This window comes from Podarcis tiliguerta (genome assembly GCF_965153285.1).
Source record: "Podarcis tiliguerta genome assembly, chromosome: 2".
NCBI lineage: Eukaryota > Metazoa > Chordata > Lepidosauria > Squamata > Lacertidae > Podarcis > Podarcis tiliguerta.
Genome location: NC_139535.1, coordinates 22723198 through 22740367, shown reverse-complemented (window position 1 = coordinate 22740367; position 17170 = coordinate 22723198). Strand labels below are relative to the sequence as shown.

The window sequence follows — 17170 nt, the reverse complement described above, 5'->3', positions numbered from 1 at the left end:
ATATCCCGCTTTATCACTACCCGAAGGAGTCTCAAAGCGGCTAACATTCTCCTTTCCCTTCCTCCCCCCAAACACTCTGTGAGGTGAGTGGGGCTGAGAGACTTCAGTGAAGTGTGACTGGCCCAAGGTCACCCAGCAGCTGCATGTGGAGGAGCGGAGACGCGAACCCGGTTCACCAGATTACGAGACTACCACTCTTAACCACTACACCACACTGGCTCTGAAGCGTATGTAACCCGAGGTACCACTGTACTTAAAATACGGAGTCCTCTCCTAAAAGTAATTCTTGGACCTTGCCACTCACAGCCTCTCACTCTGGGAGACCCATATTTCTCTGTCTCCTACCCAGGGTCCTCCATCAACCCTATATCCCCTCCCCCACAAGTATGTAATTTCTGGACCCTAATAAAGGCCCCGGACATAGGACCCCAAAGAAAGTCTTTATTTCAGTTAACAGCATTTTTAAAAATAGGAACTTCCCTCAACACAGTGCCCAATTTCTGCTACTGAATCTTGCCATAGCCGTTGCCTGGCTTTCATTCTGCTCCCCCCTCTGATTCTCTCCCTACACAGTCCTCAAAATATTGTTTGTTTCATGTAAACAAATCAGAGGTTATCCCCAGATGGGCTTGCAAGGAAGTCAAGAGGGGAGCTTTTGATTTCGCTAGCCGTTATCTGAGCCCACTTTGTGTAGACTACCACTTGGAAAACCATAGTTGGATCTAGTGTAGCTTCCCTAAAATAACAATTGCTGCTGTTTCTAATATTTGTCCAGATAATATATTTGGTGATTAGCTGAAGTGTTTCCATCAGACTTCTGTTTATTTTGCAGCTTCCAGTGTAATTATTATGCTGATTTTATGATATTCGTTGTTGAACATGAAAATGATTTCAAACACACAGTGGTTGTTTTGCTTCAGCCTCAGTAGGAGTAAAGAGACTTGCAGTTTTATGAACTGGAATGGTGCATTTTGGGGGGTTCGGCATTTTCTAGAATAGTTCCAAGTTGTCTTTGGGTGCAAGTATGGGTAATGATTTTGAAATCAAAATGTATACTATGACATATGCTTTTGAGCTGACCCAGCCTTGATTTGAACAGAGCTCTGATGACAGCCCTAGCTAAATTGTGGAATTATATACACTGGTTTTCTTACCAAATGTAGTCTTCATCCATAGTATTTTAAGATTCAAAAAACAGTGTTTGGAAAATAAAATGCTTATTCTGCTGTGGGTGGCATTCAACTCAGGAGACTCATGGAAATTAATGAACATGACTAAGTTATTTCCATTAATTAAAGTGGGGCTACCCTTTAAGTAAAAGTTTGGTTGACTGTCAACCTATGAAAGTTGCATAACCACTGAACATTACTTCCACTAACCCTTTTAGGCAGCACTGCAGGCAAATACGGATGCCTTGTTGTGTGGCCAAGAGGATTTTCACCCTTATTTGTTTGGATCTAGGTTATGAGTTTTCTCCTCGGTTAGAGCCAGAAGGTATATTGCTGAGAACTGGCATTGGGGTTAGGGGTTTTTTTTTTGCGTACAAAATTGGCTGCGCCCAAGGTCTTTGTGTTAATGCTAATTAGGCAGGTAAAAAGCAGAATATTTCATTTGATCCAGTGTGTGAACATTAACATCCCACCACCCTGAAATTGCTAGCAGCTAAGTTGGAGTTCGTGGAGTTATTAAATATAATGAGGGCTCTCACGCTTTGTGATGGTGCTCACTGGATGTTTACAAAGAAAAAGCTTATGTCTTGCATTCTGCATTGGGGATATTTTTTTTAATTTTCATTTTTATTACATTTCCTGACTTCAGTATCTAGGTCAGTCTATGAGAGAGGGAAATTTTTTGACAGGCTCCCCAAGATCACTAAGAAGGATACAGGGAGACTGAATGTAGTTTTGTCCTCTCTTTCTAACCTTTGCCATTCTTACCACCCCCTCCCTGGTAATTTAATAGGAAGGAACAGTAGGAAGAAACACAAACTTTGTTGTAGGTTAAAGGTAGTCTGCATCTGGGTCCCTTCAGACTTCATGAATTGCTCATGTTGTTAATGTAGTGCCATAGATGTATGTGGACCTTTACAGAGTAACTGTCTGAGGTGCAAAATATGGGAGACAACAGAGGAGCGCAGAGGAAAATGGAAATAAGAGCAACAGGAGAAGAATATGCATTCATTTATTTTGGGTGGCGGGGAGGCTGCAGATCTCCAGATGTTGCTGTACTCCAGATCCCAGGCAGCACGATCAGTGGTCATGGATGATGGGAGTTGTAGTTCAGCAACATATGCCGGCCTACCGTCTCATTCACAAAATTAATAATGCTTTTGCTGGTGATGTTGGCAGGTGGAACAGTCAAGGAAGGGTTTGGTAGCAGCAGAGATAATTGACAGCCCCCCTTCTCAAGTTACTTAAGGTGTGAAGGGGAATCAAAAGGTGGCATGTTTCTTTGAGCGGGGGGGGGGGGGGAGAGATGTCATTTTGAGCCACTTGTGTCCAAAGGCAATACCAGGTCAGCCAGAACTGGACGGAACTCAGTTCCGGCACCTCTCAGGCGGGTGCCATTGCCATTCTAAGAGAACAAGGGAGGCATTCCTGTTGAGTTCCAGAACCTCTTTTTCTAGAAAAATAGCACTAGGCAACACCAGTGGCGTAGCGTGGGGGGTGCAGGGGGGGCCCGGCCGCACCGGGTGCAACATCGGGGGGGGGGCGCTCTCGTACTCGCAGCTCTCTGCCCCTACCTGGCTCACTCACTCTCTCTCACTGCAGTGCTGGCTGTGCGAATCCGATCCGAGCCGCCGGGTCGCCGCCCACTGTGGAGGGGAGGGTGCCAGGCGTGCGGTGCGGTGCGTAGAGAGAGCGAGGGACTATCTGGGGGAGGGACAGTGCAGCAGGGGGGGGGGCGCAAATTACTTGCCTTGCCCCGGGTGCTGACAACCCACGCTACGCCACTGGGCAACACTATTTACAAATTAAAAAGTTATCTCTGTCTCGCACTATATTATCATATGAAAGTCTTCCAAGTGTATTGACGTTTCCCCCCTTTAAAACTACAAACTCTCTTCTGCGGAAAATGGTGTTCCAATCCCCCCCGCCAAATTTCACTGGCTTTTCTCTTCTGCTTTTCCTCCTCCCCCTACTCTCTTTTAAAGTTTTCTTTGTAAAACTACAAGCTGAGGGTCAACACCATCTCTCTTTTTTCTCTCTCAACAGGAGCAGAAAATTTTCTCTCTCAAGACTTTCTAGTGCTGGAAGAGGCCCTGAGGCAGGACAAGCAAAAAAACGGTAGGAAATACAGACCTTTGCGTAAAAAATGTGTGATACCTCATGGGAGACGCAAATAGTTCACAACAGATATTTACCAGGCCAAAGTGAAGCTTCAGAAGATCTTTGGCTTTGCCAACAAAGGCAAAAAGTAAAACGCAAATAACTTGGAATCACATCTTTTCTTCTAATTCATGTGTCATCTCTTGGGCACCATTCACACATTTATTGGGTCACTATTACAATTTAAATGGTGGAGGAGTGTGTTTGCTTCTCTCGCCTCAAACACACAGAGCAGTGGATTGTCGATGTAAAAGTTCATGCATGCAGCAGCTGGCCAAGACATTGCATTCTTTGACCCTCTCTTTCGAGGAAATGAGGCAAATGGCTGGAGGACTCATGCCCTATTTTGTATTAGGAGTCTGTATATGTATGTTGGGTGAACTTGCATTCCTATTCCTCATTAAAGATTTGTCCAGCCAGATAATCTAGCCCAGGGGTTGGCAACCTAAGGCCCGTGGGCCAGATGCGGCCCAATCGCCTTCTCAATCTGGCCCACAGACGGTCCGAGAATCAGCGTGTTTTTACATGAGTAGAATGTGTCCTTTTATTTAAAATGCATCTCTGGGTTATTTGTGGGGCATAGGAATTTGTTCATTCCCCCCCCCCCCAATATAGTCCAGCCTACCACGTTTGAGGGGCAGTGGACCGACCCACGGCTGAGAAGTTTGCTGACCCCTGATCTTGCCTATGTCTGTCCATGTACCATGGTGTGCCAGATGAAGTCTTTGACGTTGCGTCAAATCCATGTTGCGTTGATATGTGAGAGGAGCTAAGGTGAAAAGAGCTGGTTGCATTCTGAGATACTTCTACGTCAGGGCTTCTGTGTTTGATACTTGATTCTGTAAACTTGAACTGTACTCACATAGTAAAAAACCATGTGAAGTGAATGTATAAAAGCAGGATCGTGGTGGCTTGTCCCCAGCCGTATGTGCATCCAACTGAATGGATGCACAGAGTTTCTGACTTTTTATTTGCTTGGGCATTGTTGTTGATTAATTTATAGATTGTGTCTGTGTGTATTTAGTTTTTGTAAATCACCCTGAAAATAGTTTTTTAAAAAAATGAATATAGGTTAAATAACTATCTCATTTTGTTCCCCACTGATAAGACTTTTTGTGTTTTGTTTGGGTGGGCGATTTGCTCCAGATTAGTAAACGGAAGAGGAATCTGCCAATGCGCGTGTAAACATTGCTTCTGCTCCCAGAATAAGTCCTCTCTTCCTTCTCCTCCACATTTCACATTCTTTTCAAGGAAATGGCTGCTTCTCCTGGCCATATTTCCAGCAGAGAAAATCAGAGTCATGGGCTGCAGTGACAGCCCTATTGTGTTTTAAAGATGATTAAGAAGGCAGCACTTCTGAGACTAGATTTATTTATATTACCTAACGAAAGATTCACAGTCCCATATATATTTCAGAATTGGACTTTCCTCGAAGCCCCATCAGTAACTGGCTGATGAATTGCATCATTTGAGGCCTGACGGAAGAACGGCTGGGTGATACTTCAAGAGGACTGAAGACATTATAAAAACCCTTGTAATAGACTTAATGTTTTGTACCAACAAACTGCACCAAGGCTGCACATTCCTAAGCAGGCAAATGCTTTGTGGCACAGTTTTCACATGCACCTGAAGGACAAAGGCAAGGACACATTTTAGGACTCAAATGGACTGTGCCCTCTTCATTTAACCCTTGCAAACACATGATTTAATAGGCTTTCTAATGGGCACATTTAGGTACTTGACCTAACCGGTGACTGAGCAATAGTAATTTGATTTATTATATTTCTGTGCCACTTTTCATTCAGAAGAATCTCAAAGAGGCTTATAAACAGTAAATAATAATGACATAACAGAACATCACAAATGCAGTACAAATCATATAGAACAATTATATAATAATTATATAATAATACTGAGGGCAACTTGGTGCCAGGAAGCCATGTTGCTGTAGTCCTTACAAGAGGACTGGCTTCTGAGTGTGTGATGCTGTGTTTTTGAACACAGCCTGAATACAGATTTGTCTCTGTGTTGGGTCTGTACTATGGGCCAGCTTGGACGAATAATGTAGTCAGGAATGAAAGCAAGAGCACACCTTACGCTTGCTCACAAGTCAGCACACCTGCCCCATTTCTGATCCCACCATGCAGGAATGTAACATTTTAATGGTGCCTACACACAGGCAGTCCAATGCACCCATTTCACATGGTTGATCTCTCCAATAATACATTTTATACTAAGCCTACAAAAGTTGGGTCATGCACGCCCCATCTTATGCCTGAACTGCCAATGCCGTTGTAAGTTGGGCGGGCTGGTGGTGAGAGAGAGTAAGACATATGTTTGCTCCTCAACGGGGAGCAGTAACAGAAAGCATTGTCTAATTTGACTCTATAGTGTTAGCTATTGCATCTGACAGCTCTGTTGTCTCATGTCATGCTGGGCACTCCAGCAGCTGGCAGAGGAATGTGACAACCTCTAAGAGCAGAGCAGAATGATTCTGGATCTGTCAAATATTGGGCAACAGTATTTTGCTGTACATAGCTCTTGGCCTGCCAGGCTCAGATTCGAAAAGGACTCAGGCAGAGTCCAGTTGGACAGTTGGTTGTGAGTCACCTGACTATGACTCAGGAGATCTTTGGACAGAACCATTCTTAGGTCTGGATTTGAGGGTTTGTGCAGTAGATTTCTGCTCTGGTGATTGGCTCTGCTTGTTACTACACTGAACTAACTGCCTGATAAAGCTCCATACTAAGATTCAACCTTGCATCCCCGCCCCACCCCCATTAAGTGTCTCATCCTCGTAGCTGCAAAGATGTATTTTAAAACATCATGGAGGAACTGTTGCAGGGAAATAGGGTAATAAGCAAAAAACCCAATCCTAACTCATTATAACTTTTCACTCCCACGATGTTTAGGTTTGTACATCAATATTTTTTCCCCAAAGCTGAGTGATCTTAGGTTTTTATTGATTTTGCTTAACAATCTTACATAAAATGGAAATTAAATGAAAGTTAGTAATAAAGGAGAATGACATATACATGACTCTTATATATATATGCACCCTAATCAGTATGCTATAGAATACCAGTCATCCTACAAGAAGAAATTAGCTGGCACAGAAATATCTTAGGAGGAGGATGACACATTGATACTCAACACGTCATAAATGAGATAAAACTAGGAGGAGAAAGCAGAAGTTTTTGTTGAAACATTCCAGTCACACAGAAGCTGATTAGTATTTTGCAACTAAGGGAGCAATTTCAGGCAATATGTCCAGCAACCTGAGCTGAGGAGATGCCATGTTGATATATATGAAACATGAAGCTGATTTATGATGGAATTCCATTGGGGGGGCATTTTTGGCACGGCACTAAAGAAATTAGGCTGGATCGAGACCAACCTGATCACTCTTAATTCTCCCTGACATCAATAGGGCTTGGTTAGTCATAACAAACTTCTCAATAAAGTTGATTTCAATAGGACCTAACTGGGACTGGATCTAATCCAATGGCTATCCCTTTGTGGTGATATTTCACCATGGTTATCCTCTGAGCATTCCCCTCCCACTGTGTAAAGAACCTCAAGCCTTTAGCTAGTGTGCGGCATTGTCTCCAACATCCATTGACCACAACATAAATGGAGCATTTGTTGTCAGGCTGAAGTTCCATTCATCCTTGACCACTGAGCATGTTGGATAGGGATGATGGGAGCTGACTTTTGGAGAACCACATGTTCCCCATTCTTGCTATAAGATTTCCAGTACTTATTAATGGAGGGTTTGACCGATGTAAAGAGAAAAAATGTGCACTGCATGTATTAAGTTTCACTGATCTCAGCGGAGCTTTGAAATAAGTGTGCATGGGATTGAAGTCTCAGGGTGCTAATCACTGGCCTTTCCTGAAAGGTGAAACTAAGGTAAGGGGCTTCAACAAATATGGTGGGGTCAGCACTGAAGTTTCAGAATTAGGATAATATATTGAAAGTAGCTGCTGTTATTTATATACCACCTGTACGTGATAGTCTATATTGAAATTGTTTGAAGTACACAGTGGCACAATATTCCTAAGCCAAGAAAGCAGAAATATTGAAAGGTGTTTTTTTTTCCTGATAGAAAGGAGCACTTTTGATGCAATGGCTTTATGCATATCATGAAATTATTGCCTGGGAGCTTTCCTTTCCTTTATAAGAGGCAGAAATAACTTTTTTGATTGTGCCTTTGGGCACAGATGCTTTAGAATCCTATTTGCTAAATTGATTCCTGAGCAATTTGCTTTGGGTGAAGAAGTGTGTGTGTGTGTGTGTGTGTGTTAGATTTCATATGAAGGATCTGGCTGAAGTACACTGCTAGACAGGATTGGGGGGAAAAACTATTATTATTTTCTGAACCTACTGCCTTCGCTTATGAAAACAACTAAATATTAAATCAAACATATCTATGATTTATTCCCAAACTTCTTCATTTGTCTTCTGCAAAGTAAACATTAATTGCTGTGTGATGCTGTTCACCTTGTGAATGTTTAAGGGAAACACTCCCACTCACAAACAAGCCACAAAGCCTGTTGCCTATAAGAATGAAAGATTAAGAGCCAGTTCTGTTCTGCAATAAAATACTCTGTTGTCAAGACTGAGATTTCCCTGTGGGGGGAAATAGTCAGTGTTGCAAGGAAGCTCCTCTGAAGTGTTCAGTTAAAAAAAAAAGGTGCTATTTTGTGATGGTGTAAAAAGCTTTTCACCTGAGGACAAAATTATCTTGAATCTCTATTGTGTTAGCCAATAAAGCCATACAGCTGAGAATATCAAAGCTGAGGTTTGATTCAACTGCTTTTCTTGCCAGCTAGTGTAATCACAGCTAACTGGGTTTGCAGCAGAACATGTGATTGGGTCCAATACTTTTAATTTGTTCCAGGGCTGCCATATTTTTCATCAAGCCAGGAGTGTGGTGATGCTGGAGCCAACTGCATGATTGACCACCTTCATCCAGGGGTGCCCTCCAGATGTTGCTGGACTACTCCTGCTTGACCACTAGCCATTCTGGCTGGGGCTAATGAACACCCTGATACATCCATTCTGCAAGGATGCCATCAGATACGAAGCCAAACGTCACAATGTGTTAGGGAATATAATATTCCAAATCAGGCCTATCTGATCACCATATTAAATGTACGGGTAGTAATAGTTCAGGGTGTGTAGGGTGTTAGGGGAGGGGGAGTACCTCTGGCGGGGGGACACGTTGTGCTTCTTCTGCAGTAGTTTGTCCACTTTGGGCCTCCACCTTTCACTTAGCCCTCACCTGTTGGCTCCTAGAAGCTGTCAGCATGCAACAGTGGCTACACTCCGGGAACAGCTTCAACTGGCTGGCTAAACCAGGTGAGGGTAGTCAGTGGGTCTCAAACCTTCGGTGAGTTAGGGATTTCCCCTGCAGGCTCCAGCAGATGGAGCAGACGAGACCAACAGTGGGTCCAGTGGTCAAGAAGGTGGTTTTTTCTGTAGAGGGAAGTGAGGGTTAGATGGGACTCGTAAACTTGGAAAGGTAGCCCACCCAGGAGAAGGAAATACTCTGATCCTAGACCTCCATTGCCTTGTGGGGAAGAAAGGGGTAAGGAGTAAACCCCACATTTTAGTCCCTAAAATGGTTGGATGGCGCCTTGTATGCCTCCTTCCAGCAACTCCTACAGACACCAAACATATTGGTCTGCTTTCCTTTGGACCACATCAGTGAGGCTTGTTGTCTGGGCAGCCCAGGACCTCCATAAACACTGCCCAGGCTTGCATCCTGGAGAGCTATCCCTCCCAGTTTGATGTCATCTGCAAATTTTCTGAGCATCCCCTCGATTCCTTCATACAAGTCATTTATAAAGACGTTGAACCACAGTGGGTCCAGGACAAACTTACACACATGACAACTTTTTTCAAGGTCTTTAAGAATTAAATAAATAAATAAATAAATAAATAAATAAATAAAATGTCAGGGAGCATATACTTTGCTTGAACTTGGTTTTATTTGAATTACAGGAATTACTACTGAAACTTGCCCTCAAGTTTATTAGTTTTCTACCATTTCCTAATTATTGTTTGGTCTAAAAAAATTGAGCATTCATTTTCCGAACCCCCCCACCCCCCAAAAAAAAAAATATGCCAATGGACATTGGAAAGACCTATGGCTACTGTCGCTGAGTTAGATAATCTGTGCACAAATCTGGTATTTGTATTTTGTTCATGTGCACAGGTATCCAGAGACGGAATAGATATGAAAAAGGTATTAGGTGAATTTTGCATTCTAACAATCAGCTACATACTCACATTTCAAGCCACATAGCACCTTGTTAAAATCTACTTTATATCCCTTTTGCAGTATGACATTGGTCGTTTGTGAGGATTACAGACATTTGAAAATGAATCACAATGTACTAATGTTTACAAAACACGATTTTATACTGGTATCAGTACAAAATGCCATTTCTGAGAGTATGGTTTTGATACAGCCGAATTTCTGTATCTATGACTATTTCTCAATCAGTGGTATCAAACATAGTATAAATATAGAATAACTTCACTGGCTTTGTACAGTATAGTGACACAACTAGCCATCCTAAATTATGTTATACAGTGGTACCTCAGCTTACAAACAACTCGGGGTACAGACACTTTGGGTTACAGACTCCGCTAACTCGGAAGTAGTACCTCGGGTTAAGCAGTTTGCCGCAGGATGAGAACGGAAATTGTATGCTGGGAGGCCCCATTAGCTAAAGTGGTACCTCAGGCTAAGAATGGTTTCAGGTTCAGAACGGACCTCCAGAAGTTCGTAACCAGAGGTATCACTGTACATATTAAACTTCTATGTGCAGCCTTCTCTATGGCACTAAAAGTACTGCAGAGATGTATTGACACGCCCCCCCCCCCCCCCGCCGCCAAGCCAATATGTCTTATTAAGCTGATCAATGTAGGTGTTAAATGTAAATTACTCTAACGTTCGACTTTCAGCAGTTCTAAGCAATAAGGTGAGAAGATATTTTGTTTTGGTAGTCTCAAGTTTACAGCAAGACACAACTATGAAAACAAATTAAGGAAGGTAATATGTAGAATTGAGTGGTGTTAATAATTCTAATAATGCAATCTCAAGATGCCACATATGTTTGATATTCTGGGCAGGTGTTCTAAAGAGTACGTTGAGAATGGGTGTTTTCAGAATTTTAAAATATTTTGTTAATACAGAATGCTGACTTCTATGCTGACTTTTTTGCATAATTGTGGGAATTAAAATTAATAACAGTGTTTAGAGCTCTGGCAGTGCATACTGAGGCCTTCCAGACTAAATGCTGCTGAAATGTACCTCAGGGTACTCCGAACAGAAGGGACTGGGGAAATAAGAAATGTGCCTTATGTCAGAGAGGGTACAGAGTTATAACCTTTGTAGGCACTGGAACTTTCCCAGAGGGAAAAGTAATTGACCCAGATGACTTCCTAGGAAGCACTTCTGTTGTCAGAAGATTGCTGTTGGACAGCCTTTTAACAGCTACGGGCAGGTGTTGGAAAAACTGTGATGCTTGCCAAATGTCCACCTGTAATGTATTGTAGGGACGCGGGTGGTGCTGTGGGTTAAAGCCTCAGTGCCTAGGGCTTGCCGATCGAAAGGTTGGCGGTTCGAATCCCCGCGGAGGGGTGCGCTCCCACTGTTCGGTCCCAGCGCCTGCCAACCTAGCAGTTCGAAAGCACCCCTGGGTGCAAGTAGATAAATAGGGACCGCTTACTAGCGGGAAGGTAAACGGCGTTTCCGTGTGCGGCTCTGGCTCGCCAGAGCAGCGATGTCACGCTGGCCACGTGACCCGGAAGTGTCTACGGACAGCGCTGGCCCTTGGCCTCTTTGAGTGAGATGGACGCACAACCCTAGAGTCTGTCAAGACTGGCCCGTACGGGCAGGGGTACCTTTACCTTTAATGTATTGCTATGGAAATGGCATGTGCACTACAACTGCAGGTACCTTTTGGACAGTGCCTGTGACATCACTGTGAATCGCACTGCAAACTGAATGTCCCATCTACATCCATCATTTTCAATGCCCTCCTTTTAAAGGTATGATTCCCGTTCCCCCCAATACTAAAACATGGATTTTTTTTAACCCAATGTCTCTCAAATAGCCTTTTCTAGTAGCGAACAATATTATCCTGACCCTTTCTATTATGTGACAATGCAGCTTTTGATAACAGATTCACCATAAAAGTAAAGCACTGAGAATCATTATCCCCATAGGAAAATGAGTTTGCGTGGAAATGCATTGAATAGTCCTTATTTTATTGGATTTGAGAATAAAACCAATTGCTTTCTAATTTTTGGAGCCAAAACGAAAACTAAGTGGTAGATGTTTATTTTTGACACATGAGAGGGGTAAAGGGTCATGCCTGGAATTCACTTTTGTGCCATAGTATCATATTGGTGACTCTTGTCAAGAAATACAAACTTTATGTTACCACACATTTCTTTTCTTTATACAGTGGTACCTCGGGTTACATATGCTTCAGGTTACATATGCTTCAGGTTACAGACTCCGCTAACCCAGAAATAGTGCTTCAGGATGAGAACAGAAATCATGCTCCAGCGGCGTGGCAGCAGCAGGAGGCCCCATTAGCTAAAGTGGTCTTCAGGTTAAGAACAGTTTCAGGTTAAGTACGGACCTCCGGAATGAATTAAATACTTAACCCGAGGTACCACTGTACATTGTTGTTGTTTAGTCGTTTAGTCGTGTCCGACTCTTCGTGACCACATCTTAGTTATTCTAAGTTTTATACCAGTTCTTTTTGTATCGGTTTTATACCACTGAAAAGCTTGACATTTTCTTGATGGATTTCATTTTGCTGCTCTGCATGCTGCTATCCATGTTAGTACCTGAACAACGAAACAAAAAGCCTCATCCCTTAAATAGTCTGCAGTCCCTTTTGGTTTTATAACATCTTCAGCATTGAAAAGTGTATCGTCTGCTCCTTCACCTCTGTCATTAATGGAAGACGTGGAACATTCTAGATGTTGCACTGACCCCTGTACAGTGTAGCTGGTTAAGTCTTTCCGGTCCGGCAAATGCATGGATTGTTTATATCTATTACTCGTGGGCCTGCAATCCCCTTCTTTAAACTTAAATAGCATTCCAATTATGAAGTGGAATCCGCAGGAAGGAAAATTGGAGCAACAAGAACAGCTGCAACAAACTAAGTCGTGGCATGTAATGAGAAACAGATGATTTATTTCTGTTCAGTAAGAAACTACTTTCATTATAAGAAAACAGCAACAGACACCCTTCATTTGGATACCTTAGTAAATTTTCTCCCGTGAATACTTCAGACTTTATTAACCTTAAGGGCTTGTAATTGGAATGAATGGCATCAATTGTATGCAGTCATTTATATCTTCAGTGTGAGGGATATGGCAGCATTGTGCACAGTTGCATCAGGGATTTGATGTGTTACTGAAAGCCAGGTAAACGGCAGAACAACAATAAAAGAAAATCAATAGCGTATGGGGCAAGGGAACATAATGTTTAATGCACAAAATGTGCAATGTCCCAGGAAGATCACCACCGAGATTAGGGCTACCAAGTCAGTTACAGCTTCCAGAAATGCATTTGTACAACAGACACAAACAGGTTGATTTTGGTATGCCATATGTGGGTCTAGTATTCAAAGAGGAAGAGAGCAAAATAAACAGAATAATAGATAATAGTATTGCTTGGGCAATAGGAATGATTGGTTGCCTAAATGGGAAGAACTGTACGAGTGTTCTAAGCTTGTCGCATGTCATACTGTGCTCAGGAACATAATAGCAGCAATGGTTTAGCACTTTGAAGTCCCATTGATTGAAACAGAAGAATTTAATTGTGTGCTTAACTCTCCTGCAGAAATCAATGGGACTTGAAGATGCTTTGGCTGGATTGTACCCAAAGTCTTTCAAGATGATCAGTTTCACTTCCTGATCAATCAGACTTTTAAAAGTCTCTCACAAGGACAACAGTCTTGAGATGGCTTGTTCTTCTAACTAGATCAGGTTCTGCAGCCCTTTAAAAATCGAGCTAAAGCATGTCTATGACAGGAGACTGAACAAGAAGCCTGTCTCTTTTTTTCCCCCCAAGTAAAAATTCTGCTACCCATCCGTAGTCCTTTGAGATAGCATGGACTGTAAATCTAAATAAATGTTAAAGCAGTGAAGGAAAACATCTGTAAAAAAGATTGAAAGGCTTTTGTACAAGCCCCTGAGGTCTGACTGCATCTCACAGTTGATATATAAAAGTTTTCACTGGGTGCATTTGCTAAAAAGGCTCTGAGAAAAATGTTTTCAAGGATGGAAAAGGCCTGGTTTCGGATGCTCGAAAGAGTTGGGCTTCTATTTATTGTGTGATGCAGAAGCCACAGTAGGAAGGGTGCATTAAAAAATGAAATAAAATCGCGTTTGCATCATGAGGACTGAAGCAGTTTCGTTCCCAGCATGAAACAATCATACCCCAGTCATGGTTACTTGGAACTTAATGTGTTTCAGAAGGATGAAGCCTGGTTCTGTGGGTCTGCTTCAGTTGCTGTGACTGGAAGCAATATTTTGATGGCTTCCCCTTCCTAGCTATAGCCATGGATGGAAGGGAAATGAGAGCTGCTTGGCCCCTTCCTTGAAGATGAGAAGCAACCAGACCTGAATAGTTGACCTAATGTTTCCACCTAAACATTAGGAAGAACTTTCTGACAGTAAGAGCTGTTCGACAGTGGAAATTGCTGCCAAGGAGTGTGGTGGAGTCTCCTTCTTTGGAGGTCTTTAAGCAGAGGCTTGACAATCATATGTCAGGAGTGCTCTGATGGTGTTTCCTACTTGGCAGGGGGTTGGACTCGATGGCCCTTGTGGTCTCTTCCAACTCTATGATTCTATGATTCTATGACCTTATATGACCTTATATGACAGGAGAATGTATTTTGATGTGTTTTTGTCGAGGCGAATGAAACAGTGTTGTTCCATGTTCTCATAGTGCCCGTTACGCCTTGTTCTGTGTACTTGGAAAAAAATATTATGAAAACCATGAAGAAATAGAATGGGAATTTGGATTGTTACATTTAGATAAGATCATGTATCATGTATTGTTAGCCATTATATTCCCCCAAAGATGAATGAGCAGAAAAAACTTCGCCGTACATACAAACACTTAAATAATTTAGCAGCCATAAAGGAGGCAATTGATACATTAAAATACATAAGAGCTAACCCATTTTTAATGCTTCAGTGAAGTAATCTGAAATAAAGATGTACAGAAGAAGAGAGCGCATAAGCCTGCTGTTTACATTATGTGGATTATACATAAGGTCATAAAGAAACTGACAGGCGTTTTATGGCTTTATTGCTTTGTTGTGTAGATCATCGGGAATGTATAAGTGTAATTTCAATGGAGACAGAGGCTTTTGCTTGCACTTTTAAGATGGTTATTATTGAGAATCAATATGCCACAGTTCCAATGAGGGGTGTTTTGTTTTTTTTAATACTTGAAAAAGAAAAGAGCAAAGCAAGGAATAAAGAAGAAAGTAGGGGCAAAGCAAGCAACTCTGCCTCTTCGGCCTGGTGTGGGCATACTCCTCAGCAAGGTGGGTTGCAGGATGAAGAGAATCCTCTCCAGTTTTGTTGTTGTTGTTGTTGTTTAGTCGTTTAGTGGTGTCCGGCTCTTCGTGACCCCATGGACCAGAGCATGCCAGGCACTCCTGTCTTCCACTGCCTCCTGCAGTTTGGTCAAACTCATGCTGGTAGCTTCGAGAACACTGTCCAACCATCTCGTCCTCTGTCGTCCCCTTCTCCTTGTGCCCTCCATCTTTCCCAACATCAGGGTCTTTTCCAGGAAGTCTTCTCTTCTCATGAGGTGGCCAAAGTATTGGAGCCTCAGCTTCACAATCTGTCCTTCCAGTGAGCACTCAGGGCTGATTTCCAGTTTTAACAACCATCAAATGTTAGGTGAGTAAAGGTTTTTTTTTGCCCCAGTAGGAACTTGCCAGAACTCAGTTCCGGCCCCTCTCAGGTGGGCGCCATTGCCATTCTAAGAGAACGAGGGAAGCGTTCATGGTGAGTTCAGACACCTCTCCCCCCCCCCCCCAAACTAGGGTTCCTGATAGGAGCCAGGATCCCACCAGTTCTGCCTCCAGTCCACATTTTGTATTGATCTTGAGGATCCCCAGACTCTCATGGGTGGTCTTTTTTTTGGGGGGGGGGGGAGTGATGCAGACTGAAGCACAGATTGTGGAAATGGGGAGGGGGAGCATTCTACATGAGTGGAACTCCACTAGCATTTTTCTGGATCCAGCCCATTGATTTTAGCACAATGCTTAATTGTGGTTCACAGTGAAGCCTAGATTTTGCTCCCAGGAAGAAAAGGACAAGAGGGGGAGGAAATGTGTGACCCTGTGTCCCACTCCCAGCATCATAAACCTAGTCCGTGTGACAACACCTAGCTGTTAGGGGTTTTCATTTTCATTTTATTTTTATCGGGCATTACCAAAAATAAAACGCATCAAATGAAATGAAACTTCTCTGCTCTCAGGTGTACTGCACCAACAAACCATAAGGATTGCCTTTAAATTTTCAGAATTGCTCCTTCTACTTAGCGAGAGTGGCTGTTGAACGCAGGTTGTGCTTGTGGGCTGCTGGTGTAATGCCACTGTAAGAACAGGATGTAGGATCAGGTGAGTCACTGGTCTGATCCAGCAGGGCTCTTATGTTCTAATGATGCCACATCCTATTTTTACATCCTGGTGTCTTGTCAGACTCTTCCAGTTTACAGTTTTACAAGAATAGCAATGCATCATTGTTGTCTTATACGCCTGTGACTTAGAATGTTGCCGTACGTGTTCCATTTCCTATGCTCTCAAGCCGCATTCATCGAGCACAGTGGGGCATAAAACTCGCTGATTCTATGTTGGTCTCCCGCTGCAAAGCAATACAGTAGCTGGAAGTGCACCTAGTGCAAATTACCATCTAATAATTGTCAGTCACTAGTAAGGTCAGGATGCCAATTGCTCAATATACCATAATTGCTAACTTGTTCAAGACTATACACAACAGGTTACAATGCAAGTTGTCCTTCGCGTAGCCAACTGATGCCTCATAGTGTCAGTCCATTTTTGCTAAGCTCCAAATCAAGCCTTGAAGTGAGATTGAATCTCTGCCCTGCAGCCTGCCTCTGGCATTATCACTCCTCTGTCCTCTGCATTTCATACAATATGACTTCACTTGCTCATGGACCATAATGCTTCCGATTTCACCAGCCGATCTATTTTTATGCTACGGACACTATTTCTTGCTGCAGAGCTTGAACAGCAGACCTTAAAGCTTGGAGAAAAGACATAGGAATTTATTATTAATCTCTGTGCAATTAATACGATTTATGTGGGTGTTTGTTTTACAGGTCTACAGGCATATCACACCGATGTACAATACGCCATGGCTTCTACAACCTCGTTTAATAAATAAATAAATTGACACCGTTATTCTCTGTCCCTTCTTTGGCTAAATGATTGCCTCTGACTCTGCACTGTCTGTGACATGTTCTATTTGCTTATCGCAGAAGACTTTAGATTTTGCATTAGCCTCGTGGGAAATTCACGAATGCCTTTCTTTTCGCTCCATTGAAAACAAATGTAGAATTTTACAAAGCTTTCAAAGAACTGTATGCAGCCCATCTGGGGAAACGGGTTGCGCTATCAATAGCTCAGGCAGGTTTTCACTCTTCCCCTCGCTCTAGGTGTCCTTGATTTTAATCCTTGGGGGCTGCGAGCATCCCTTTTCAACTTGAATTAAACAGCTGGCATAGTTGCAGAATGAAGACTTGCAATGCACTTCTT

General features: G+C 42.7%; 2 protein-coding genes across 5 annotated transcripts in view; one reads left to right on the top strand and one right to left on the bottom strand.

The window, feature by feature from the left end:
- LOC310672864 (uncharacterized protein) overlaps window positions 1-11808 on the bottom strand; it is a gene marked incomplete at its 3' end in the record, with an annotated part of 139615 nt that extends 127807 nt beyond the window's left edge. The window contains exon 1 of the mRNA XM_083430518.1: window positions 11795-11808. The remainder of the gene's footprint in view (window positions 1-11794) is intronic.
- Window positions 1-17170, top strand: part of FHIT (fragile histidine triad diadenosine triphosphatase) — a 1035351-nt gene that overhangs the window by 213292 nt on the left and 804889 nt on the right. For 2 of the 4 annotated variants that reach the window (XM_083426850.1, XM_083426849.1), the window contains one exon: window positions 3216-3285. The exons of 1 other annotated variant lie outside the window; for it this stretch is intronic. The gene's annotated coding sequence lies outside the window, so the exon portion shown is untranslated. Of the gene's footprint in view, window positions 1-3215; window positions 3288-17170 lie in introns of all 4 variants that reach the window. One more of the 4 variants, XM_083426854.1, reaches the window with a different exon arrangement.